The sequence below is a fragment of the Euleptes europaea genome, chromosome 14 (assembly GCF_029931775.1).
Source record: "Euleptes europaea isolate rEulEur1 chromosome 14, rEulEur1.hap1, whole genome shotgun sequence".
Taxonomy (NCBI): Eukaryota; Metazoa; Chordata; class Lepidosauria; order Squamata; family Sphaerodactylidae; genus Euleptes; species Euleptes europaea.
This window is the reverse complement of record NC_079325.1, coordinates 41,601,908-41,629,834: the sequence shown is the minus strand read 5'-3', so window position 1 is coordinate 41,629,834 and position 27,927 is coordinate 41,601,908. Positions and strand designations below refer to the sequence as shown.

Sequence of the window (27,927 nt, the reverse complement as noted above, 5' to 3'; positions counted from 1 at the left end):
ATCTTCTGGGCATGGCGTAGGGGTCACTGGGTGTGTGTTGGGGTGGTAGTTGTGATTTTCCTGCATTGTGCAGGGGGTTGGACTAGAACATCCTGATGTTCCCTTCCAACCCTATGATAGGCAAAATTAAGTGTGAGTAGTTATAAAGATAAACTTCATAAGACTATCTTTGCGTATTAACTTATACCCCAACTGAGACCCAAAGTGGCTTCCATTGCTCTCCTCTCCTCCATTTTATCTTCACAACAACCCTGCACCACACTTGAGGCTGAGAGTGCATGACTGGCCCCAAATTACCCAACAAGTTTCCATGTCAGAGTAGGGATTCAAACCCGGGTCTCCCAGATCTCAGTCCAAAACTCGAACCAATACTCCACACTTCTCTCATTCATTGAAAAATGGGCATACTCAGGATTCTCTGACAGAATTAACCTAACTTTCTATCATTTATTGCACCAGTATATTTTCTTGTGTTTTCTTTAGATTTAAAGATTAGGATTTAATAAGAGTAGTGGTATAGCAGTAGATTCATGATTTATAGAAAAGGAGTGGCTGTGCGAACATAATGCTGAGAATCTCTTGGTTAAGAGAGTGGTAGGGGGCTTTAGTTCACATCATATTTTCTTAGCATGAATTCATGACTTAATCATGGTTAAGCATTACATCTGTACTGATCCTAACAATGATTAGTGCTAACTGGGGTTAGCCTTTAACCAGGGTTTGAAGCTGTCCTGAAAGTTCTGGTAAGTCATCCCTGGCAAAATTTAAGCACATTACTGGTGCATATGTAATGCATTCTGGCCGATGATGACAAAGGAAGAAGAGGGTGACTTCACACTAGGAAGGGGAGTGAGCATGGAAGCCAAATCCAGCTCCAGTCATTTAACCAAGGTCAAGAGATTGGCAGAGTAACAAGAATTAGTAGTGATGGTAGGTCTGCATGCTCCCCAATGTTCTATCACCACCTAAAAACAAATCTTGATTGGATTCTGCTTTCTTTCCACAATCACAATATTCTTCACTCCATCATCACAGTTCGATTCTTGCCACCATCTCTCAGAATCACAGCAATTCTGCGCAATCTTATTGCCTGCATATTTGCCTGATGAAAAATGCAACTGTTAATGATTATGCTGAGATTGCATTTGTCTTCCTTCTGTGCTAGCAGAGACAATAATTAAGTCCAAGACTCTACAGGAGAAGCCATGGTTTGATGTGGGAACGTAGTAGTCATATATTGATTCCTTTCTTGAAAATGAACAAGCATGTTATTATTTTTATAGCAAAGGGTAACTAAAGGCCAGAATCAACACAAACGTAACGCTGGAGATTATGTATACGTGTGAGAGCTTGCAAAGGAGAAATAAAATATGATAGGACCAGGGGAAAGAGAGTTAGCTTTTACTTATGCTTATTCTTAGGGAGGTATGCCAGCAAACTGAATTTAAGAATAAAAATCAAAGTTGTATGCTGTGTGATTAGGGTTGCAAAATAATCTGATGCACCACACCTTCACTTTGTTACGTTTTTAACTGCAACAGTTCAAGGGGGCATAAACGTGAAGTCAAATATGATCACAGCCATGTCAAGGAGCCAGCTATCAAAAACAGGGATGCAAGTAATTTCCATCCCTATGTCAAGGAAGGGGAAGCCTAGTGGAAGGCGAGCATACTACAATGCATTGTCACCACTCACTTTCATTTCAGGACACATTAAAAAGAATATTCAAAACAACTATTGATGGGTTAAAAATAATATTGCGGAACGGACAAGAGTACAGAAAATTTGCTTTAATTTGTTCAGACTTCTACATGTAGCACTGGTAGGGATGTAGATAATTCATAATAATTATACAAGACAATTAATGCCAACCTCCAGGTGCTAGCTGGAGATCTCCTGTTATTACAACTGATCTCCAGCCAATAGAGATCAGTTCACCTGGAGAAAATGGCAGCTTTGGCAATTGGACTCTATGGCATTGAAGTCCCTCCCCTCCCCAAACACCACCCTCCTCAGGCTCTGCCCCAAAAACCTCCCAATGGTAGCAAAGAGGGACCTGGCAACCCTAAAGACAATCCCTCTTGCACTGGTTGTAACAGTAATACCGCTTTTTACTACCTACAGAACAAAGAGCTAGCCTCTGTGGTTAAACAAAAAAAAATCTTTGTTTCTCTGCTCTAAATACAAAACACATAAAACAGCATGAGAGCTTTCCACAGTATTTGTGGAAATAATTTCTATAGGCCAAGCAAGTTTTTTTTGTTTTTGTTTTTTAAAAACCCTTACTTTAATTTGAGTAAGATCTTTTCGGCACCCACCAAACTTGATTAAAAATATTTTCTCTATTAGTCTTCTGACGCCCCCACCTACACCTGATCACATTAGCCAACTGTGGGAGGAATCTGCACAACTCATTCATGACTCCAGTGCTGATGGAAACAAACTGGCCTTTTTTTCACAATCTAGAATAAAGGAGGGAAAAATGCGGAGGTGGGTTTGACTGCTCCAATATAGAAAAAATAGCAGACATACACCTGATGATGCTTTAATGGTAAAGGGCAGGATTATGAGAACTCAGTTTAAAACAGAACACAGTTCTGATGTGTTACCCATCAGGAAACCGTGCAGGACTTCATTCAAATGTACACAGAGGTTGGAATCCTTGTGGTTTGGGCTTTGCCCAGGAATCTTTAAATTATTTATCACATGATACCTTATAAGAAACTGAGAAGTCTTGGGATGCTGTTTTAACATGCCTTTAGAAGTGCCTGAGATCTTATTAGAGACACTTCTACAAAAATTCTGCTATGGCACCTGCAATTTCCTAGCAACAAGTGTAGGGCAAAGATTCTTCCTGCATTGAAAGTTCTGCAATATGTCCACTTTTCTTGACTAGGCACTGTGGAAGAAAGGATGAGAGACAGTCGTCTCCCAATTGTCCCGTTAAGTACAGGGAATGTAGTGGTAGGGTGGGAAGAAACCGAAGCCACTTTAGAGCCAGGATAAGCAGAAGAGAGGGAATATAAAAGGTGTTAGCAGTTGGCTGGACAAAAGGATTGGAGCTGAGTCGGCAGGGGGTGGTTTATAATGTCAAAGGAGGTGGAAGGCTGCACGGAGCTGAAAACCAGAGAAAGGGCTGAGGCAGCACTTGAGGGTCTGATCATGAGAGGTATTTGTTAAATAATTTGCATGTTATTTGCTGAACACGAGTCATTGACATAAACAGGACCCCCACCTCATTTTCTCAGCTGTTCTCATCCACAGCAAGAAAGGTGGGTACTCAACTATGGAAATCTAGGATTCTAGCTACTTCCCAAATCAACCATTTTCTTCATTAACAGTGCAATTCTAAGCACAGTTACACCCTTCTACATTCTAGGGCAGTGATGGCGAACCTTTTAGAGACCAAGTGCCCAAACTGCAACCCAAAACCCACTTATTTATCGCAAAGTGCCAACACGGCAATTTGCCCCCGCTGCCCAGCTGGGCGGCGCAGAGTCGGGGGAAGGGGGGGTGGCTTTGAACTGCTCCACGCAGAGATCTCCTACTATTATTACCTGGAGGTTGGCAACCCTAAGCATATAACAACCGTGCAATACCCAACAATGTGGGGCTGCTGCTCTGCTGTATCCAAGTATAGCACACCCTCAAGTTAGTGTGTGCCCTAGAATTGCACTTAAAACGCCATGGTAGGGTTGCCAACCTCCAGGTGGCAAGTCTAGGAAATAAATGGAAAAGAACACCTATGCTGCAAAAATGTGTGTCACAACCCAAGATACAGCACAAGGCTCTACTGCTTACAGCAACTGTGAACACAAGTATAAATACCAAAAAAGCTTGCACTTGTTTCAAATAGTATTTTTAGTAACAATATACACTTTTCAGTACATGAATTACAATGGCAATAAATATTCCTATGTCAATATAATATTATTACAATACAAAGCCACAATACATGAACAACTTAGAATTAAATAGAACAGCTAAAGTAAATGTGTCTGCATCCCATGCAAGTGTATTAAAGTCTCCCAACAGAATTAATCCAGCAATAGCAGCCTAAGATGGTAACAGGCATACACAAAAAGCAATAAGCACAATTAAATACGCAATATCAGCCAAGATAGTTGAATAACAAGCATGCACAAGAAGCAGTAAGCACAAGGTTAGAAGGAGGGGGGGGAGGGAAACAGGAGCTCCCTTTCTGTGCTTGCAAGTAATGAGCCAAACGGTTCTGTAGATGTTAAATCCTCTCTGTGACGAACACACTGAAGCCTGTGTCAGTCTAGGGGCGGTGGGAAGGCAGCAAGGTCTCAACGGAAATTAATAATGAGGGAACACTTACTAGTCCTGCTGAATTAAAAAAATAAATGTGAGTGCTCTGTGCACGCTGTAGACGCGCGCTCCGTTTCGCCTGCTGTGGAGCAGGGAGAAGGAAGTATGTGATGACATCAGCGACAGGACGAAGAGATCTCCCGCAAAGTAATTTGCAATGAGACAATAGCTAGCAAAGCTGCGGCTGGCCATAAAGATTGTAAAGTTAATGATGGCAATTAAGCTGCAAAGGGGAGAAGGCACCTTCAAAGGAAGGTAGAAACGCCTGGAGGAAGCAGCGACTCATCCGAAGGCAGCCTGCCAGTAAAGATGAATAACAATCCCGGTGTGGCCGGGAGCCCCAGGAGTCCGGGGAAGGAGGGGCTTTGAACTGCTCCGGACAGCTCTGAGTAGTTCAAAGCTCCCGCGGCCCAGCTGGGCGGCGCAGAGTCCGGGGAAGGAGGGGCTTTGAACTGCTCGGGGCAGCACGGAGCAGTGCAAAGCCCCGCCGAGCTGGGCGGTCCGGAGTCGGGGGAAGGGAGGGGGGGCTTCTCGACTTACCAGCCCGTGCCCACAGACAGGGCTCCGCGTGCCAAGTCCGGCACGCGTGCCATAGGTTCGCCAACACGGTTCTAGGGCTTCTATGTCTTCAATTACAGGTCCCTATATTGTATGGCAAGCCTCTTCTGGAAAAGGTTGATTTCAAAAGCAGTACTTAATGGAGTTCTTAATGAGGCTGTTCAAAACAAAACAAAACCCTCCTTCGGCTTGCCTAGTTTTTTTTTTTAATCTGGACCATACTAATTAGTCTCCGTACCATCCTGGAGGATAAAAAGCTACGTGCATGAAACGGCATGGTAACTTAGTGAAATGTCTAGAAGTTTTGTTTGTTTGTTAACAAAGGTTTGTGGGCATCATAATACAGGAAAAAGTCCTTCAACACTGCCTGGGAGACAGACAATCTCCCTGGCACTAAAAATGAAAACATGGAAATGGGTGTTTGAGGTCAGTAAATGTTTTTCTATGGCTGATCATCTTCTGATCTCAAACATTTGTATTCCAGCTAGGGTTGCCAACTCTGGCTTAGGAAATCTGGAGATCTGGGAGTGGAGACTGGGGAAGGTGGGAAGGGGATGGGCCTTGGCAAGGTACAATGCCATAGGGTTCACCCTCAAAGCAGCCACTTTCTCCAGGGGAATCTGGTGGTCAGTTATAATTCTGGGAGATCTCCAGGGCCCACATGGAGGTTGGCAACTCATTCCAGCAGACAAGCAAATGAAAAGAAAAATAATAATCCCAAGAAACAAGATAATGGTATTTAAAAATATATTAAGAGGCAAGATCAGTAGGAAGAAAGAGCACGGCATGAGAGTGAAGCATCCAGCAAAGCAGAAAGAAAGTAAGTTTCGGTTACCCATTGGAAGTCCAGGCTTGGGACTGACTCGTTTTATTGGTTTTTCCATGACTGAAGTCTGTTAATAATGTTCTGAAAATTGCCTCCAACTGAAACTCAGCCAACAAATGGTACAAGAACTAAACTCTTGGTGGCCTCATCAAAGCACCACAAAAACCTGCCTCTTCCAAATTGTCAAGAAAATGTTCCATACAGTTTCCTCTCTTCCCCTACCCTTCTGCTTTGTATTTGCCATACGAACAAAACTGTAGAGGTGGAAAGTTTTATATAAGAGGCTATATTATGTAATCTAAAATTGAGATGTGTGTTTCCAGTTTTCAATCTTTGCTACAGGTTGTAACCAATTACCCATTATGGGTATTATTTTGTTAATTTATTGAGAACCTCACTGTTTAAACTCTGCTTTAAATTTTTGAGCATAGTATTCTTTATCAAATCCATTCATATTTTGACATTGGTTCTATAAAACAACATTGTAAGATTCTGTCTTTTATAGGCCCCCTACATTCTTCTTGTTTTCCTTTCCATGTATTCTGCATATTTTCAAACTTAGTATAGTTTCCAACTAATTAAAAGTTAAACATTTTGCTTTAACACACTTATCTTTCAAAGTTAAAATGCTTCTCGTGGAACATAATATACTGACAATCTACAGAGAGTTGTTATGCACGCAGAGGCAGCTGTGGTCAGATTTTCAGAAAGCTTAAAATCTATATTGATGAAATGACATTATTGCTGCTAAATAACCCTGGTCATTAGTATTCTTTCTGGGGGGAAAATAGTAATAGGCTAAAAGGTTTAGGCAGATTCACAACACTATGATATGTAGATGATGACTGCATCTAATTTTGAGATATCTGAACCAGCTGTAGCACCGTCTTTGGAATTCCCCTTTCTACATACCAGAAAGTCCTGCATGGTAGATTCTATGCAGGTGGGCATAAAACCTTTTTCAAGAGGCTTTTAGGTCGAGTTCATGTGAATACGACATTCTTTAATGGTTGCACTCAAATACGGACCCCTGGAGTCCTTCTTATTCTTAAGAGTCAGATTCTGGCCTTTGCCAAAGTCAAAGTCCAGGAAAAATTATTTCATTACACTTCAGGGGGTCAGACACCAACTTGACACAAAGGTTGTCTGTCAAGCATGTTCTTAATATATTGTCGAAGGCTTTCACGGTCAGAGTTCATTGGTTCTCGTAGGTTATCCGGGCTGTGTAACCGTGATCTTGGTATTTTCTTTCCTGACGTTTCGCCAGCAGCTGTGGCCGGCATCTTCAGAGGAGTAACACTGAAGGACAGTGTCTCTCAGTGTCAAGTGTGTAGGAAGAGTAATATATAGTCAGAAAGGGGTTGGATTTGAGCTGAATCATTGTCCTGCAAAAAGTAACAAAGGTAATGTGCTAACCATTGTCCTGTATCAAGACAATGTGCTAATGAGGGTGTGGTATGTTAATATGGAACCATTGTATCCTGAAGTGATCTGTTAATGTGTGAAATCCAAAACTAATCTGCATGGCTATTGTTGACTGTAGTCTTTGTTAGTCTGGAGGTTTTCAAGACAGGAAGCCAAGCCTTATTCATTCTTAAACTCTCTTCTTTTCTGTTAAAGTTGTGCTGATGTTTATGAATTTCAATGGCTTCTCTGTGCAATCTGACAAAATAGTTGGTAGAATTGTCCAGTCTTTCAGTGTCTTGGAATAAGACCCTGTTTGTGTCAGTCCATGTTCAGCCACTGCTGATTTCTCAGGTTGGCCCAGTCTGCAGTATCTTTCATGTACTTTTATCCTTGTTTGTATTCTGCGTTTTGTTGTCCCGATGTAAACTTGTCCACAGCTGCAAGGTATACGATATACTCCTGCAGAGCTGAGGGGGTCTCTTTTGTCTTTTGCTGATCGTAGCATTTGTTGTATTTTCTTGGTGGGTTTAAACACTGTCTGTAGGTTATGTTTTTTCAAAGGTTTTTCCATCCTATCAGTGACTCCTTTAATAAATGGCAAGAATACCTTTCCTATGGGAGACTGTTTTTCCTGAGTTTTCTGATTTTTGTTTGGTTTAATGGCCCTTCTCATTTCATTCTTGGAATAGCCGTTTGCTAGCAGTGCGTGATTTAGATGATTAGTTTCTTCCTTGAGAAACTGTGGTTCACAGATCCGTCTTGCACAGTCCATTAATGTTTTGATTATTCCTCTTTTCTGTCGGGGGTGGTGGTTGGAGTTTTTGTGTAAGTAGCGATCTGTGTGAGTTGGTTTCCGGATCACTGAGCTGAAGGCAGAAGCAATCCTTGTACCCCCTCATTGACCTAAGAGGCCATGTGTCATGGACCAGCATATGGACTCCTCCTCTTCAGATGAAGAGGCTGAAGACTCAGAGGAGAGGGGAGCTGGGCACCTAATACCACCACAGAAAGAGGCAGATGGGACACTCCCAGGAGCCCCTCTGATGTGTAGAAGCCCCATGAGTCTGAATCAGCCTGTTCCCCCTGAGAAGCAATTCTGCCTTACACCTCTGTTCACCCACAGCTGTTGCTGCAACAACCTGTATACAACAAAAAGGTGAAACCAAGGTTGCCAATGATAGTTACAATGAAACAAAACACAGCAACCCAGGCGTACAACTATAAACCACACTATATTATACATGTACAAACATAAAAAATGGTCATATACATACATTACCTACTTAAACACTAACTGCATTGCAAAGCAGAAGGTGCTCATATGACTTGCACTAATGTAATACAAATAGAAGGTAACCCAATGTATGTATATGACCATTTTTTATGTTTGTACATGTATAATATAGTGTGATGCCCCGTCGAGCAGAGTGGTAAACTGCAGTGCTGCAATCCAAGCTCTGCTCACGACCTGAGTTCGATCCCAACGGAAGTCGGTTTCAGGTAGCCGGCTCAAGGTTGACTCAGCCTTCCATCCTTCCGAGGTTGGTAAAATGAGTACCCAGCTTGCTGGGGGTAAAGGGAAGACGACTGGGGAAGGCACTGGCAAACCACCTCGTAAACAAAGTCTGCCTAGGAAACGTCAAGATGTGACGTCACCCCATAGGTCAGGAATGACTCGGTGCTTGCACAGGGGACCTTTACCTTTACCTTATATAGTTGTAAGCCTGGGTTGCTGTGTTTTGTTTCATTGCAACAACATGTATAACATGCTGTCACCTCCAGCTCCTGCCTCAAGCTGGATACCATGGTTCACCAACCTGGTGGCCATGTTGATCATGAAGCACTTTTTGCATCCAATGAGGGAGGATTTCTGCATTCTCAACCACAGAAATTCCAGTTAACTGCTTAACTAAAGAACTGAAGGAGTGTGGATATTCAGATGCACTGGTGTCAACTTGGTTAGTGCCCAGTCATCATTCCATAAATAGGATGTATGGGATTACCAGGAGAATGTTCTTGGAGCAGTATGCTAGGTCTGGGAAAACCCAGGGTCCCACCTCGAACCATGAGGAAAGCAAGGATATAAATGTTTTATTTAATAAATAGATAGCATATTCTGAGTGTTACAGCCTCCTGATGGCACAGTCTAGAGACCGAGTTGTTTGGGTGCCAGATGAAATCCATAAGGAATGTGTGCAGAGCAAATGGTGCAAGGGAAAAAAAGATACTTAAAATGGAGGAGAAAATTAGGAAATTATGGTAACTGCAATGTGTGAAAACCAGCCGTAGGTCTCCAACCGAGTCCCACAGAGTGAATCTGAAACCCATACGATTTAGGAGTCTGCAACTGGCAGCTTGTGGGCCAAATCTGACTCTCTCTGAGGCCTTGCCTCTGCTAACAGTTGCTGTCACAAGGATGAAAGAGGAGGAAGGGACACTTGTAGCAACAGGCCTTGCTGGAAAACCACATTGGAAAACCACATTGGAAGCATGAAGGTTGGGACCTTCCAGAGACACCAGTAAATTAGTTGGCTGATATAGTCAACTGAAGGAAAATATTACCTTTCTGAATCCTTTCTGCACTAAGTGGAGAGCTTTTCTCCTGACTTCACCCATGGCACAACACAAGAAAAGTATTCTATTGTTCGGAAAATAACTCGCAGCATATTGAACAGAACCGCCACATTTAACTTTCCATTTTTGCATCTTTTTTTTGAGAGAGAGAGATAATGCGTTTATGATTAAAAATACATTTTCCATGTTTTCTTGCCCTGCCTTGGAAAGAACACTCTTAAGATTTCAAAAATGAAGAGAGTTGGCTCCTGAAGTGCATTTGTGAGGTTTTATCACACATAAGAACATAAGAAAGGCCCTGCTGGATCAGACCAAGGCCCATCAAGTCCAGCAGTCTGTTCACACAGTGGCCAACCAGGTGCCTCTAGGAAGCCACTAACAAGACGAGTGCAGCAGCACCATCCTGCCTGTGTTCCACCGCACCCAAAATAATAGGCATGCTCCTCTGATACTAGAGAGAATAGGTATGCAGCATGACTAATATCTATTCTAACAGCCATGAATACCCCTCTCCTCCATGAATATGTCCACTCCCCTCTTAAAGCCCTCCAAGCTGGCAGCCATCACCACATCCTGGGGCAGGGAGCTCCACAATTTAACTATGCGTTGTGTGAAAAGAACTTTCTCGATAGATTCCAGTGGCTAAAATAACAGGAACAGCAGCTGTGATACTCAAAGGTAAATTTCATCCCTTATAGGAGACAGAAGCCATCATTAAATATTCCATGGGTCACATACAGAGTGAGAAAATCTAGGTGCAGACAAAATTGGTAAGGTTTGCAAGGATCACTGATAATAAACATACAGAAGGTTGCTTGGAAAATAAAAGCACGTAGATTTTTTTAAAAGATTGTTTTAATGAAATCTGCTAAGATTAATTAAATATAATCCAATATTTTTAATTTCCAAATTTAAAAAATGTAATAACTTCATCTGGAAAAATGTTTTTTCCTTTGCAGATGAAATGTTCTCATGTGTTCTTTAGCATTCAATAAAATATTTGGACTGTCATCTACAGCCATGAATTAGGTTATGGAAGTAAGAAATGAAGTTCAAGAAAAGCTTGGCAGCTCACTACTGTTGCTAAATATTTGAACAAAAATGATATAAAATGCTGAACACGCCTTAGGTACATCTCCTTGGAAGTGCCCCGTTCATTTATAGGAGTCACATTGATTAGAACTGGTTTTCCACAAGTATATCCATAACTACAGCACTAGGATTCACATAATCTAAGATTTGCACGGGTTATTTATCACATCAGCACAAAGGAGTGCTAATGCTATTTTAAGGTTCGTCAGGACAAGGGGTGGGGGATGTATACCTGTGGCCATTAAGGTATTTAATGCCAAATCCCTATCCCAGCTTGGCTACGGAGCGCAATTGGGTCTTTATAATAATTTCACCACCTTAGAAAGAGTCCAATCTGTCTATTTTAGAGCTCTTTTTAATGTACCCAACCTTGTACCAAATGCTGCACTCAGAATGGAGGCGGGCCTTCTTAAAGTAGAAACAAAGATTTGGCGTATTACCATTAATTATTGGCTGAAAGTGCACCTCAACCCAATTGGTCTATTAAGCTATTTTTTATCAGCCACGCCATACCCACAATGGTCAGTTAAGATAATTCAAAAACTTTCCTCAGTTGGCATTGACCCTGGGAGTTTGATAAATTTAGGGCTGAACAGAGCAAAAGCCACGGTCCATCAACGCTTGCGTGATATGGAGCTCCAGTCGGAGATTGCACAACTTTCTGGGGTATATAAGAATTTATGATCTGGTGGTGGCAAAGTCACCAATATTTCCAATATTACTTTACCCCAACTGAGATGGGCATTCTCGAGAGCATGTTTTGATGCCCTCCCTTCGGCTGTTCTTCTGGGTAGATTTCTAAATCAACCCAGAGAGATGAAAAAATGTATGTGTACAGCAAGAGCAGAGGAGTCCTTGTCACATATTCTATTATACTGTGAACTCTATGAGGAATTTAGAAGATCTATAATCGATCCCTGGTTACAACAATATGGTTATTTGCATCAACCTATAATGGAAGAAAGATTAATTATCCAATTTATGCTTGAAGATAAAAACCCTGCTATTTCTTATGATGTAGCTAAATTTTGCTGGAAGGCCATTATTAAAAGGAATGATCAAAACAAAAAGGGTTATATTATTAGCGACATATCAGATGACGAGTGAAGGGTGAAGCAATGCACAATATATAATGTACAATGTTTATCTGGTGCTCTATTATGTTGATAATGTATTTAATCAGTTTATGTTTGGTTATTTTACTGTATTTTTATTTTCCCTTTTTATTGTTATTTTTACTAATGTTATATAGGTACTTGCACTGCTCTGTTATTTTATGCTGGCCAATGGCCGTAACAATAAATGGCAAATGGCACATGGGTTATTTATTTGTTGAACCCTTATTCTGCCCTTCTACAAAAAGTATTCAAAAAGTTTGATTCTCTTATTCTACATGTCCCTAATCATTAAAAAAAAAAACCATTTCGATAACTACTTTTCCTATCATCGTTTATGATAATTTTTTTCTAGGAAAGTCCTGTTACGTGGTTCTTTTTCTTTCTGGCTCCTTTTCCATGGTTGCATATTTGAGTAAAATATGTTCATTCTCCTCCCACAAATCTGGAATTGCTTGTCTCCTTCCACTATACGGAATAATAGAAGTAACAGCTGTTTTGCAAGCTAAATGGGCATCTTCTGTGAGTACTAACGCTTGCATTTTTCCACTCTTTACCCCAGCAGCACCTACATTAGAGTATTAAAATAGCGCACACATGGAAAGGCTGGGAGCACCCATATGGTTCAAAGAAATATGTTTAAACACAAAATATATAAATACTTGCTCTCAATTCCACGAGCATCATATATATCACTACAAAGAGAGGCTGTTTAAAAATCCTTAGTCTATTTACTAGTCTTCTGGCCCAACATGCAGTGCAGTTGAGGGGAGGTCAAAAGTCCTAAAAAGGTAAGGGTAGTCCCCTGTGCAAGCACTGGGTCATTACTGACCCATGTGGTGATGTCACATCCTGACATTTACTAGGCAGACTATGTTTACAGGGTGGTTTGCCATTGCTTTCCCCAGTCATCTACACTTTACCCCCAGCAAGCTGGGTACTCATTTTACCAACCTCAGAAGGACAGAAGGCTGAGTCAACCTTGAGCTGGCTACCTGAAACCGACTTCTGTCGAAACAACTAGTTGTGGCTATTTACTTTTTGATTAAAAAAATGTTTAGGGCAGCCACGGCACTCTGCTGGGAAGGTGCTTTCCAAAGGCCACTTTGAATTTGTTTTTATTTTCTTCTTGTATCTATATTGGATGTTCCAGTTGGCAAAGGGCCCCTCCTAGGAATACTCCTTTGCAATGACTGGGTTCCTCCAGGCCCACTTCCCGAGCAGCTTGGCCTGGAGGTAAAGGCTGAGGGAGAGCCTCACTTTGGTGCCAGAGAGAGCCAGAAGGCAGTAAAAGTCACAGGAACCTAAGCAAGCTAACTACTGTTGAGCTCAGTGGAGCACGGTTTAAACCCTGCTTCCCTAGCATGGGGCAGGGCCTGTCTGGGGAGGAAAGAGCACCTGCACAGATGAGTTGTCTTTGACATGTTGTCCCTGGCCAACTGGGAAGGGCAACCCTAAAGGATCTAAAATGCCCCCCCCCCATCTCTAACGCAGAATCTACTTCATTCAGTTCCCTGGAAAAAAAAAAGTTTTATGGAACAAGAAACCAGGCAGTAAGAATGCAGAAATGAGGAAAGTACGAAAGAAGAACAAAATTAATGGGGTGGCAATGAATAGATTGAAAATTCACTGCAAGGGCAGTCATAATGTTGTTTTTCTAGTATTTAGTACAGGTATGGTAAAACTGGTGTGGGTGTTAAATGACAGTCCTAGATAGAAAAATAAAGTGTGGTGATCCCAAAATTAAACAGCTACTAAATGGAAAGAAAGAGTGAAAAGATCGGATGCAGTCCAGCACTGAGAAATAAGTATGAAATGTCATTAAAAGTCACAGAGAACATTGAAGGGCATTCATTATAAGGCTTTTAAAGCTGATATGGGTCTGCTGCAGTCTGAAATCCTCTCACATTTGACAGTGTGACCTAAGAGCCACTTCATACATTATCTGAAGTGCTGTGGTTGCATCCACACTGTGGTTGCATCCACGACTGAACTATGTGGATGGAAGCTTCATATGCTTCCTAAAGCAGCAGAGAGGCAGTTTTCCTAACCTGAAACAGGCCAGGGGAGTTGCTGTTTACTCCATTATAGTCATAATTACACGTATCTACCAAGGGAGCAAACAGTAGCTTCCTAACCGCGCATTTCTGAGCCACGCCGGCGGCCAGGACGAAAGTCTTCTGGAGGCCAGCGAAGGCCTGCGCAAGGGCCCACAGCGCCGGCGTCCGGGCAGTGTACGCCGGCATTTGTGGCCCCAACACTGGCCTGAAGGCCTGGTCGCTGGCCACTGCTGCAGCAGCGCCAGACCGGGACAACGACGGAGCCTTCGGCCAGCGTCCAGTCGACAGCAAAGGCGGCAGCGGCATCCCAGGAGGCGTTCCCGGAGTGTTCTGGCGCCAGCCTGGGGCTGCCATTAGGCAGCCTCCTAAGCCGTTATGGCTCGGGAGCGCCCCTTTTTTTAGGCCGAGATACGCCACCTTTTAGGTGGCATATCTCCCATGCAACCCTATGGGTTGTATGGATTTTTGGCGCCGGGCATGGATTTTTGGCCCTGCCGAAACCTCCTTAGGAGGCAGCGCTGCTGTGTTGCCTCCTAAGCCCAGCGCAGGCATTCCCCTCAGGAATGCACGGGTAGACTGTTTCAGGTCAGGAAAACTGTGGTGCGGAGGGCTGAAGCCCCCGCTCCACATGCACTGCAATCCCAATCTGAATTGGGCCCCCATGCATCTGGGAAGGATGGAGCTCTCAGTGTGATCCAAAGTCCTCATGATACCATAAAGAATTTGTATCCTATGGACCAGCACAAAGTGCAAGAGCATTCTGGACTGGTTAGTTTAGTTTCCAAAAGTAATTATTGCTTACATAACAGCTAAAAGCAACTTCAATGGGAAAAGGCCATTCACACAAGCAGAATCTGCCCTTTTCTGTCATCCCCACATCATTTAACCTATCTTAGCTGGACTCAGAATCAGGTGAAGTTTACTTATGTTGAAAATTTGTAAGATGCCTCTCCAGGGAACCTGCCTGGAAAGATCCTAGCTGGGACAACTTACATTGTAAATGCAAATAAAATACAAATTGTGAAGAGGCACAATGGCAAATGAATGCATAGCAGATAGCATCATCTATCACATGAAAACTGCCTGCACTTTCCAAAACATAAGCAAATTTTGTCTCTAGTTTCCTCTCACATTTGCAACATCCCTCCATTGCTTTTATCTCACAAGCTAAAAGAGTAGGAATAAACAAACATCTAGAAGAATTCACTGCAGTTTTAAGGGAAAATTGTGATTTAAAGGGTACAAGTATGGAGAATGAAACTATCAGTGTATAACTCAGCTAGTTATCTGGCAAATGGAGTAACTGGAAAATTAACATATTAGTTCCAAGAAAAAGAAAGGAGACATACATGTCAGGAGAAAGTCAAAGATAACTAAATAAGCAGCTGGAGCCTTAGCGGGACAGAAAAACAGAGGGTATAGAAAACTGACAAAAATCAAAACTGTGTTCGGTCTACATCCACAAGCAACAGAAAACAAGCGCCAATCCTGCTCTCTGTTTGTGCGGACCCTCACAGACCCTCAACATCTTAAGAGACAGGAAACTCATTACAGAGGTTTAGTAGGTATTGTCAAGCAGATGCAGCAAGTGCACTGTACCGGGTCTTCGGTCATTTACCTGAAAAAGTTGTGACCCAACAAGCAGAATGAGCCGATCAGCCATTTATAACAGTCTATGATAGAGCTACTTACTCCATGGCTCATGGAGAGCCACTTTAGCAATTACGATCAGCCACAAAACCCACTGCATAGCCCGTGCACCACTCCAATTAGGGTTGCCAAGTCCGTCTTCGCCACCGGGGGGAGGTTTTTGGGGTAAACCTGAGGAGGGCAGGGATTTCAATGCCATAGAATCCAACTGCCCAAGCGGCCATTTTCTCCAGGTGAACTGATATCTATTGGCTGGAGATCAATTGTAATAGCAGGAGATCTCCAGCCACCACCTGGAGGTTGGCAACCCTAACGCCAATATAGATACCCAATAATATGCAACATCACTATTAATATTAAATATACTGCCATAGCCTTTTTAAATTACCAGATTACTTCAGAGCATGCAGAGTTGTCTTTTTCCACCATGGCTGAACCTTAGCCAGCTCTTGCAAACATGGAGTGAAAAGAAGAGCTTCCCTCTCTGTCTTCTTGCTCTCTCCTCAACCTGAGGAACAGCAGCTCAGGTGAGAGTGTGAAATTGCCTCCTGGATGTGAGCAAGCTGGTCTCTAGCACTGCAGTGGGCTTTACTATATCCAAGAGAGCCAGTGTAGTATAGTGGTTAGGAGCAGTGGACTCTGGAGAACTGGGTTTGATTCCCCACTCCTCCACATGAGTGGTGAACTCTAATCTGGTGAACTGGGTTTGTTTCCCCACTCCTACACATGAAGCCAGCTGGGTGACCCTGGGCTAGTCACAGTTCTCTCAGAACTCTCTCAGCCCCACCTGCCTCGCAAGGTGTCTGTTGTGAGGAGAGGAAGGGAATTATAAGCCGGTTTGATTCTCCTAAAAGGTAGAGAAAGTTGGCATATAAAAACCAGCTCTTCTTCTTCTTCAAAGTCACTGCTGAGAAGATTGTACCACATGTCTACACACAGATCTTTAAAAGTAAAACAGAACTGCTTTAAAGTGAAAGACAAAAGCCCTTGATGTTAGGAGCAGAATAATATATAAAGAATACCAAAAAGAATGTCTATAAACTTGAGAACAAAAGATGCTTTATGGAAAAGTGATCTTTTCTTATGCAAAAATGCCATCTCTCATGGAAACTTCCAGATAAAATAAAGAGTTTTGTGGGGATTTATGGAGGGAAGATTATTTTGCGGAAGGCAAATGTTCTGAAATGAAGCACATTATTGTTTCCCTAGAAAGAGCAGGATTGCTTGACATGTATCTTTTGCAACAGGCAAACCAAGGATGTTGGGAGTGCCAAAGAAAGCAGCACACTGGTTAGTTTTCTAAAGTACTGACTTTTAAATGTGCTACTGTACAGAGAAGGCAGCGGGTGGGTGGGGAAGAGAAGAGGTCCATAAGATGAAAAAGTCACCAGGATGCTTTCCAGAGAGTGAGCTCACGGGCAGCTGCTTCTATAGGGAAAAAATATTTTCCATCTACACATCACTTCTCCATTATTACTGAAACCAGATATGGGGATATGTGGGCAGTCAAGCAGCATTTATTAGTGTATTATAATCTAAGGCCTGGGCGAGGGGAGGCACTGTGCTCTTGACACCCTGGAATTCAATTAATCAGTAGAGAGTAATGGTGTGGACGGGGAGGAACTTGGCAGAAGGGAGTCCGTGGCTGCTAAATTAAACAACAAGGGAATTTGTGGAAAGTGAGATTCTCAGCAGGAAGGGTACCTCAGGACACTTACTTGCTCTTCCCACTCCACACAAATAAATAGGTTTGATGAGCCTGAGAAAGAAAGGAAATTCACAGTGATTCAGGCCATGCCTTTCCCTCCTCGCTACAGAAGTCAGTGCTCTGCAGTGAGGATTGGGGAACGTACACTTATGGAAAACTACAACCAGATCACTGGAAACACTCCCCCTGGTTAACAGACCTGAGTGAGAAGCAGACAATTTGGTTTTTGAAAAGCTCAAGCAGCGGCTGCGGAGAGGAAATCGCTCCTTAAAGGAGGGAAACAGCACAGTCCTGGTTCTACAGATTCAGTCTCATTGCCAAAGTGATGTAACTCAACAGGACTTGTAGACAAGGGTGTTTGGAAACACTGTTTTAAACTCAGTGCTAAGACATACACATTTATCAGAAATGTCCTCAATTCTGCATTTACCATCATACGTAAGGACACCAAAGACCAAAGGTTGTTTACAAGCCACCCAGGGGCAATCAATTCTGCCAGTTTTTAGATGTTAAAGGAATTTTACTGTTCCATTTACAAAGGATAAAAGCATCCAGAAAAGATATTCATCTTTTCATTCTTAATGCCGACAAATCAAGGGTCAAAAAGTATCCTGTCGAACTATCTCCTGCTGGATGATAACAGTGCAATAAAACAGAAAAAAAAGATACCTGCCATGTCAGTCTCAGCCACAAAAAGCAACAAAAAACAACACAACCTTATAGGCTTTTCTAAACCTAGAAGGGAAGACAATCCTCCCCATATCCTCTGTAAAATCATTCCAGAGGAATGGGAATAGGAATGAGAAAGTCTATAACGAAGCTGATGCAGATCTTAGACCCAATGGATGGCACAGACAGGATGCACTGCTGAAAGAAACTGTTTTTTCAACATTGTCACCTCAGCCAGTATTTCCAGGTCACTGCACACTAGTGTCCCACAGACCATGTGTGCAGGATCAGTTATTATTCAGGACAGGCTACCATCATCAAGGAAATCATGATAGCCATCTTCAAGTACTTGAAGGGTTGTCAAATAGAGGATGGTGCCGAGTTGTTTTCTGTTGCCCCAGAAGGTCGGACCAGAATCAACGGGTTGAAATTAAATCAGAAGAGTTTCTGTCTAGGCATTAGGAAGAATTTTCTAGAGTGGTTCCTTGGTGGAACAGGCTTCCTCAGGAGGTGGTAAGCTCTCCTTCCCTGGAGGTTTTTCAGAAGAGATGAAATGGCCATCTGTCAGCAATGCTGATTCTATGACCTTAAGCAGATGATGAGAGAGAGGGCATCTTGGCCATCTTCTGGTCATGGAGTAGGGGTCACTGGGGGTGTGTGGGGGGGAGGTAGTTGTGAATTTCCTGCATTGTGCAGGGGGTTGGACTAGATGACCCTGGCGGTCCTTCCAACTCTTTGATTCTATTCTATGACATAGGGACTGGTCAAGAACAGCTGACAACATGTATTTTTGACCTGCAAGATTAGCAAACTTGAGTGATTTCAGCTTCATTTCAAAGGCCAAGGAGTTTAGGACAGTTTGCAAACAAGCTGAATCTCTCATTTCATCGTCCCTGCCTTAGTTACCTCAACCTTTTGCACTCTGTAAACCTGCAAGCAGTTAGTAAAACACCGTTATGCTGGCATTCAAAGATGAAGGAGGCAGTCAGCTTGGCAGGCCAGATAAAGGCAGGGGCTGTGAGAAAAAGCGAGAACACGGAGGGGGGGGCTCCTCTTACATGGCCACGTTGCCGTCTCTTTCTCTCTACAAGATTATTTAAGAGGAACACTTGGCTTCTCCCCATTTAGTTATTCCTTGAAAATTCTTCCCTTCCCTAAAGACTTCTGCAGGCAATACATGTCTCTTTTGGTAAAATGTGTGAAGTAGATCATGCATGATCACTCAAGATCTAGAATACCACTAACAGAATATTAACCGAAAACACTGCTACTGTCTGCCACCAGCAATATACTTTCTTTAGGCACATTGGCATGCTCAAGCGTCAAGGCACTGTGTGTAAATATTTCTTCCTCCTTCCCCCACAAGAAACAATAAATTTCAGGGCTTTGATAGGAAAAACAGAAAACAGAAAAAAAAGTGCTTTGGCTCTCGTAGATTTTATTCATTACAACCTTTTCCACATTGGTTTGGGTTTGCAATGTTGCAACATACTAAATCAAACACAGGACACCAAGAAAGAGCACCTTATCAATTTTCCATTGACTGGTTAAACCTCTAAAACACTGTGTCAGCAGACTGCAAAACCAGAGGCACCATTTTCAAAAGGTTACCTCAGAGTCAGAAAAAGAAGCCAAAAAGTCTGTGGTTTTATTGGTTTACAGAAATTTGGATGAAGGTTTCCATGAATGAAAGGGCAGCAAAACTTTTCTACTGAGATGAATCAACAGTCTGGTTAGTCTTGGTAGAGTTGGGGTATTTTAATGGCAAAATGAGAGTGGATTTCTGCCAAGTCAACAAGAATGAGTGACATGTATACATAATACCACCCCGGAGGCCAAATGAATGGGATCAGTCAGAAGAAAGTGTGAAGATTAAATTATGACCAGATTTCTTGCTTTAATCTAGTGCCATCCAACTAGAAAACGACACTAATAAGAAGAAACATTAGAAATGTACACGTGTAACATAAAAGAAGGCAAATTCCAAAGACCACTGCAGTGTTTTTGAATACACTGCATTATTGATTTCCAGTGCTTATTAGATTATAAGGACATTTATTATCAATTAAATCATATTTTTCAAGTTAAGAAATCTTGCCGAAGCATTTTTCCAGAAAGTAGATCCAGGTGATCCGCCTACAAAGATTCATCTACTGGCTGCTTTCCAACACATGGCTTGAACTTGGAGACCGACACAGAATAGATTCAGGACACCACCTCCAGAAGTTCTAAACATATTCCATGGGAATGCTTTAAGATCAGTCAAAACAGTCACCTTGTGTAGAAGTGTGAGTCACAAAGCTACAGAAATCTACAGACAGGAAATAGCTGGGCAATGGTCTTGGGATGGGTTTATCAGGGCCGGAGGACTCCACTAACCTTCATGGAATTACGCCAATTACTTGTGAAATGCTCATGACTTCTTCTGGAGACCGTGAATGCTACTATGGCAATGTGCCCAAAGCTCGAGAGCTTATGAAACTGTCTTGAGGATTATCTTATACCTTTTAAAAAATCACAAAAAGAGGTCCATCATCATTTCCTGAAGGATATACATGTCATGTCCACACTACACATTTAGAATTGGATTATTTATCACGGTTGTCCCACTGAAAGCCACAGAATCTGTATTTATCTACGGGAGCTAGGGACCATTAACAATTCCCAGCCCAAATGCCCAGGGTTCCATAAGGAAAGCTGCAGCAGCTTACAGGGGTTTCAATACAATTTTTGGGAGTATATCTCTGCCCATTATTATGTGGCCCTTTCCCACTGGGGTCTGCTTTGCTGTAGCCTCTAGCCAACACTGAATTAGAAATGTAATATACCCATAAGAAATTACAGGGCTAAAAGTAAGCATTTTATGAGATGAGGTATTTAAGTTTAAGCTCATGATTTCCAATAAATACATATAATTACTTCAGCTGCTGAGATCTTGGAAATGAGATCATAAGATGCTTTTGGAAGGACAGTCATCAGAGAAGCCATGTAAGGGAGAGATAAGAGAATCATCTATTTTTAGGCAGTGAACCTTGAAGCTTCCAAGACAACTTTAAAACAAAGAAGTTGCTTCCCTTGAGTTACTGAAATTTATTCTTAACTAATTTATTCAAACTGGAGAAAAACGAATTCATAAAAGATTTTTTTTTTAACTTTATAACTTTCCCCTTGCTCTGTCTCCTGTGGCCAGCATGTGCCTTTCAAAGCAGACAGGCAATTAATTATACAATGTGTTTATTAGATAAACTACTTCAGTTGGTGGAAATTTGTAAAGTGAAATCACAAACTGGAAAGCAACTATGGAACTTTTAAAGTAAGCAAAACCATAATATCAGCAATTTGTCAAGCAATGTTTAGGGCTACCTGTAACAAAATATTTCATTCTGTTCCAAATGCTGGCTCGGTTTCTTTACAAAATATATGCGGGCCCAGAGGGCAATGAGGGGAGCGCGTTTAGGGGAAGGACCACACACACACACAACAGATTGGGGAAAACAGGCCACAGCTTTGTTGAATACAGCTGCAGGAGCACTGGTGCAGCATGGGAATGGATCCAAATATCGGGCAACCCACCTGCCACCCTATATGACCCTGTCCCCCCAGGCCATGGAGTGGCACATCTGGGATCTACCTGGAGGTGAGCCTCTGTATGGTTCCCCTGCCACCTGGTGGTGAGCACAAGCCGGCAGCCCCAAGCTGGGCATGTGGCTGAACGGCTCCACCCTTAAGACCCCTTAAGGGAGTTCCCAAAATGGGGGAAATGGTCTCACTGGCACCACCTCCAATGCCCAAACCACCAAACAAGCTGTGACAAAAATGAAGAGCATAGAAACAGAGCTGGAAGCGATCTCCCACGCTCCCCCGGTGACTCTTGCTCTATGACCAGAGGAAGACACAAACATCTCCAGGATCCCTGGCCAATCCAGCCTGGAGGAAAATTCCTTCCTGACCCCAAATTGGCGATCAGCATTACCCTGGGCATGTAAGCAAGGGGCATGAGAGCTGAGTACTGACTCATACCTTCCAGCCCTCCATCACATGATTTGCCTGAAAGCAACAACGGATAATCCAAAATGCTAACCATAATGACTCAGATGCAAACGGTGGGTGAGAGAGACAGCTTTTATTGAATGCCATCTTGTTCTTATTATTGTTGTACTAAGCTCTTAGTTTTAAACTTATGCAGTTTTAATTTATGCTTTAATTTATGTTTTTATGGTCTTAAATGCTGTGACCCGCTCTGAGCCTGGCTTGCTGGGAATGAAGGCGGGCTATAAGTGTGAGAAATCAATAAATAAATAATGGTGGGCCAGGAGGACTCGGATGATGAACCTTCTCATCAGTTCCGCCCAACACTCCCACCCACCCCTCCAGCCCCCCGGAAGAGCCAGGAGCAATGCTGCTGGTGTGGTATCGGTCCAACAGCCTCCCCCTCCATGATCCCAGCCCCAGGATGCAAACGCAGCCCCAAGTAAGTCTGGGGCCATTTACTTTTTTGCTTACTTAAGTGAGGAATCTAAAGCAATGCACTCCGAATATCTTGATGACAAAGTCCATACATAAATTGATACTTTAAGATTTCTAATGACTCAGTTCTGTGACTCACTATGCTAGCTAAATAAAAGTGTAAGATTGTGGCAAGGGTTGTTAGGCTGTCAGTGTAATAGCACAAGGATGATGCTATGACGCTACAGTGTCAGCAATGGTCACTGTTGCCAGATGCAACTAGGCCATAAGGGAGCTGCACATAGGTCAAGAATGGAGATAGCCTGTACCGTATTCTTGAGAATAGCTGGACAACACAATTTTATTCATCTGATATGCAGGAGGGGGGATGCAGGAGGGGGAAAAATAATGGGAATAAAACTGACAGGCAGAATAGCGGAATGCTTTGCCTCTTCTTTTTTTGTATGATATCCCCACAGCTCCCGTTTTGAGCTCAAGCAGCATTTTCAGTGCTGCTGAAATTGCACACATCTGTAGGAAGATATGAGAAAAAACTAAGAGCAATCTGGTAAGCACTTGTGTTCACTCTTGTACCAGGTACGAGACCAAACTGATTAGGTTATGGGAGGAAAGCAGTGTATCTTATGGTTCTTTCAAATGAGGCCGATAGGCAAGCGCACCTCACATCCTGGCAAAGACGGGAAATAGTTGTTTCATCTGTCCCCATCACAATTAGGGCTGTAATGTTTGATAACAACTTTTTGGCTTGTTTAAACATGAGGACTTAAAAACCATGTAAGGCAATTATCACAAGAGGCCTCCTCGTGTCTCCCTAACATTGGAGAGAATGTGAATTCTGGGGTGGTATCTGTTGTAAGATGTGTGACCAATGTTTAAAAATAAAAATAGCTTATTCATGCATTTGTATCATGCAATAGTTAAAACCTATACGATTTTTAATGGATCAAAATCCTAATTCTCACCATGAAAAAAACCGTGTGAAGAGGCACAGAACTCCTAACATTGATTGAAATGGTGGGGAAGAAGCTAAGAGAAAGTTCATATGTTGCTTCTACAAGTTCTAATGACACACAGCTACCTATTCATGTGTTAGAACAGTAATCAGAAGAAAGTTCTCATAGTACTACATTTAAATGATGTTCCCAAAATGGAACTTCTTACATTCTGTTTTGTAAACGAAGATCGTAAGATAGAGGTAAAATAGGCAAGAACATTTCAAAATACCATTCCCTGAAGCAAGTATTCTGCTTCAGAATAATTAATGACTAATATCCTACATGTTAAAACACAGGTTTTTCCAAGAACACACCATGGAAATCAACAGGCTGATGGAACAGTGATAACTCAACCACATGAAATTAATGCCTGTCAAGTAAGTGATCTACAGAATGCAAATTCCATAGCAGCTCTTTTGCTGGTGGACTTTGGTAGGGGGAAAAGAACAAGAATTAAAGGATAATGAGTGAAATTGATTTTTAAAAGATTACACTTGTTTTTTTTTTTTAAACAGTGAACAAGAAACTCTGAAGTTATGACACATAATATTAACCCTTAATAAAAAAGATTCCCTGTGGTAAAATACTGATATGCACCACCGCTTCCATTTCTCAAGTGAATCAAAGGATAGTTTCAGATGAAAAAAATGAGTGTGGAAAAATTTAGTAGCTATCTGTGTTGAAAACTGCACCATTTAAGAGAAATACAAAATTCTCTAATGGAACTTGTTGCACAAACCCACTTAAATGCAGTGATGTGTATCTTCAAATGTATCCGAAGCAGGAACAAGCAGACATGGGTGAATCATTGGACAACAAAGAAGTGAAAAGACTGCTAAAGGTGGATAAGTTGCAGAGAACCTGAATGAATATTCTACAATGGTCTTTACCGTAGAAGATCTGGAGTAGATCTCCATTATAAATCGGCTGTTTTCAGGCTTGATAGGGGAAGAAGTGAGCCAGGTGACAAAAGAGAAAGTTATAGGGTAAACTGACAACTTAAAAAAACAACAGCAGTCTCTGGTCTTCTTGGAATATACCTAAAATACTTGTGTGAAATTGCCTAAGTAATACATGCACACTAAAATCAACCAGCCTGACCTGGATGGCCCAGGGTAGCCTGGTCTCATCAAATCTTGGAAGCTAAGCGGGGTCGGCCCAGGTTAGTACTTGGGAGACTACTAAGGAAGTCCAGGGTTGCCACACAGAGACAAACTACTTCTGTTCATCTCTTGAAAACTCCATGGGGTTGCCATAAGTCAGCTGTGACTTAACACTTTACACACACAAAATCAGCCACCTTGCTGAAGGACTGGAAATTAGAAAACTTAATGTCAGCTTTTGAAAAAGGGAAAACTGGAAAACTTAACGTCAGCTTTTAAAAAGGGAAACTGGGGGAGGTGAGAAAGTATATGGTTGGGCAATGCTGGAAGCAGGATGTTGGACTATAGGGACCTTTGATTTGATCCAGCAGAGCTCTTCTTAAATTTTTTAGACACTCTCGTTCTGTCCATGACAGTAATTCACACATACGGTTTGCTACCAGCAGGACCCTCCAAAAACCCCTCAGAATCATATATTATTGCTTCCAGGGACTAGTTTAGATGCTTTCTCCCTGATATGCTTGTTCTATATACCTAGGATTTTTTTTAAAGAATGAAGGGGCATTCAAACATGTGATCCCACACCTACCATCTGATGTGGTAACAGTCCTGCAACAAATACATCACATGGAGCATCTGACAGTGTACCTTGGCTTTAGTATTGCTCAACATAGAAGCAAAGTAGACTGTAGTACAGGCATACCATAATCCGCACAGTAACAAAACCTGCACTGAATAAAACGTTCCTATTACTGAAATGGGTATGTTTCCAATAGAAGATCACCAATGTCCAATAAGCTTCCTTGAAAGGTAACTTGTTTGCCATCATATCTTCCCCTGCAATGTGCAGTAGCACTGACTTGAGTACACTGGGGGGGGGGGGACATTGGGATGGATCCAACTCCTACCCTACCACTTGACCGAGCAAAGTTTATTTATTAAAACATTTATACCCTACAGTTCCTTTTGGCTCATGTTTGAAGCCTTCCTCCAAATTAAGTGGTTTGTCCTCCAACAGAAGTTGAGGGAAAGCTCCTTAGGCTGGAGGAAGGTTCCTTGGAGGATGGTTGGATCTACCCCATTATATGGGGCAGAAGGCAGAAGAGTCCCAACAGGCCCAGTTAGTTATCAGTGAGCTAAATGTACAGTGTGTTATACAATGCAAACACAGAGATATTTCGTGGCAAATGCAGAGAGGTTCCCAGGACAACAATCCTGAAGTCTGAGACAGCACTGAATGTAGCTGGTTGATTTTCTATTGTAGGGCTCTTTATGAACACAATCTGTTAATGTACAATAATTCCTTTAAGGTAAGGCCTTTAAAGAGCCCCGTGGCACAGAGTGGTAAGCTGCAGTACTGCAGTCAAAAGTTCTGCTCACGACCTGAGTTCGATCCCAATGGAAGTTGGTTTCAGGTAGCTGGCTCAAGGTTGACTCAGGCTTCCATCCTTCCGAGGTTGGTAAAATGAGTACCCAACTTGCTGGGGGTAAAGGGAAGATGACTGGGGAAGGCACTGGCAAACCACCCCACAAACTAAGATTGCCTAGTAAACGTCAGGATGTGATGTCACCCCATGGGTCAGGAATGACCCGGTGCTTGCACAGGGGACCTTTACCTTTTAAGGCCTTTTAGCAACTTTAGGTGGGTTGTAACACTATGCAAAACATTTGCCATCACTGTTGAGATCCTATAAATCAGGGATGGCTCTGCCCACTTCCTCTTGCCCAGGGAACTCTGGGTGAATAAATCATTCCACACGAATAAGACTGCACTGCAGCAAGATTACAAAAGTCATCAAGTGGCTGGAAAAATCTGGTTCATCTCAATATATCATATGATTCACTTCAATTGCAAAATAAGGGGATGTAGTAAGTTGACAAGTGACGGTCTTAATCAAAATAATTTTTTACACAAGTGTATGTGTGTTATTTTCCTGTGTCTCCCTGAAGTTATCACATACAGACAACTATGGGACAAACATGACATGATAATTTAACACAGCCTCGAAAACTGCTTTTTCAGGAGAAAAAAAGCCAGTTTGGGAAGAAATAATTTTGAACAGAGAGACAGTGAGTGGAGACAGGACATTTAATCCTTTTCCTACCAGCTATTCTTCTGCTGTAAATACACACACCCCACTCTCCTGCATGGGAGGGTGAGATACTTGTGAACCATCTGGAGCAAACAGGGCTGACCTTGGGCTGAATTACACGGGTTACACATTTATTTGTTTTATTGGGTTTTATTACTAGGGTTGCCAACCTCCAGGTAGTAGCCTCCAGCAGTAATAAACTCTGTTTATTACTGCTCTATTGTTGCCATGATCTGCCCCTGCCTGTTCTCATCAGAGGATTTCTTGGACTACAAAGGGAGAGGAACCCCATATGGTTCCTGTTACACCCCAAGCTCCTTGACCCCCAGGACCTTCAGGAGAAGACCCCTTGCCTTCTCTGTCACAACCAATTTCCATCCAAGAGCCACCCAGGAGCCAGCTCCTGTCCAAAGAACCTCTGCCATATCAGAAGTTCCTTGAGAGGTCCCTTTCACTAATCCTCCACAGTCTCTTCCAGACCTCAAAAGCATAGCAGGCAGATGAGCACACACCTGGCAGCAACTCTCCTTATAGGAAGGACTGGACCAGCACCTCAGTTAAATTTCAGCCACTACTGGGTCAACACCTCTCCAACCCATCCTCTCCAACCAGTCGTCAACAGCTCCCTGCAGTGAGCCTCCAGCTCCATAGCTCCTGCTATCTAGCTCTCCAGCTCCTAAACTAACGGTCTACTCCAGCCTGACTGTCCACCAGATACGCCATGCCTTTCTTGTGGTTGGCGAAGTTGAGAACTGTACAACTTACTGGTTTCAATTATTGGCTGCTGCTACATTACTCATTTGTTGTTCTTACATTTGTATTATATAATTGTGTTTTATTCTTTTTAAATGTGTAAACTGCCTTGAGGGTTGTTTTAGCAGAAGACTGGGGCAAAGTCTTCTAAACAAAGAAGATTGTGGTATAATTTCGAATTTCCCCCTAATGTTTTACAATTAAAAAAACTCTAGATCTATCAGGCTTCTGCCCACATTTATTGCCAAGTCCTGTTACAGGTTAAACCAGCTTTCAAATTAGATACTATAAAGATATTCTATTATTCAGTGCCTGAGTAAAACTCACTTTGAAAAAGAATACCTGTGAGGGATTTACAAATAACCTTATGAAAAAAAAATCTCTAAACACATTTTATTTGGTTCTGGTTTTTAGAATTTTGAAGAAAAAAAAAACAGTTTCATGACAAAAGGTTAGCCAAACACAAATAGGCCTCTGAATACATGTTTCAACTTAAAGTTAAGGACAAAACATCTGTTTTATTTA

At 42.3% G+C, this 27,927-nt stretch overlaps 1 protein-coding gene across 1 annotated transcript in view; it reads right to left on the bottom strand.

Moving 5' to 3' along the window:
• Positions 1–27,927, bottom strand: part of RALGPS1 (Ral GEF with PH domain and SH3 binding motif 1) — a 224,457-nt gene that overhangs the window by 87,091 nt on the left and 109,439 nt on the right. The window lies entirely within an intron of this gene.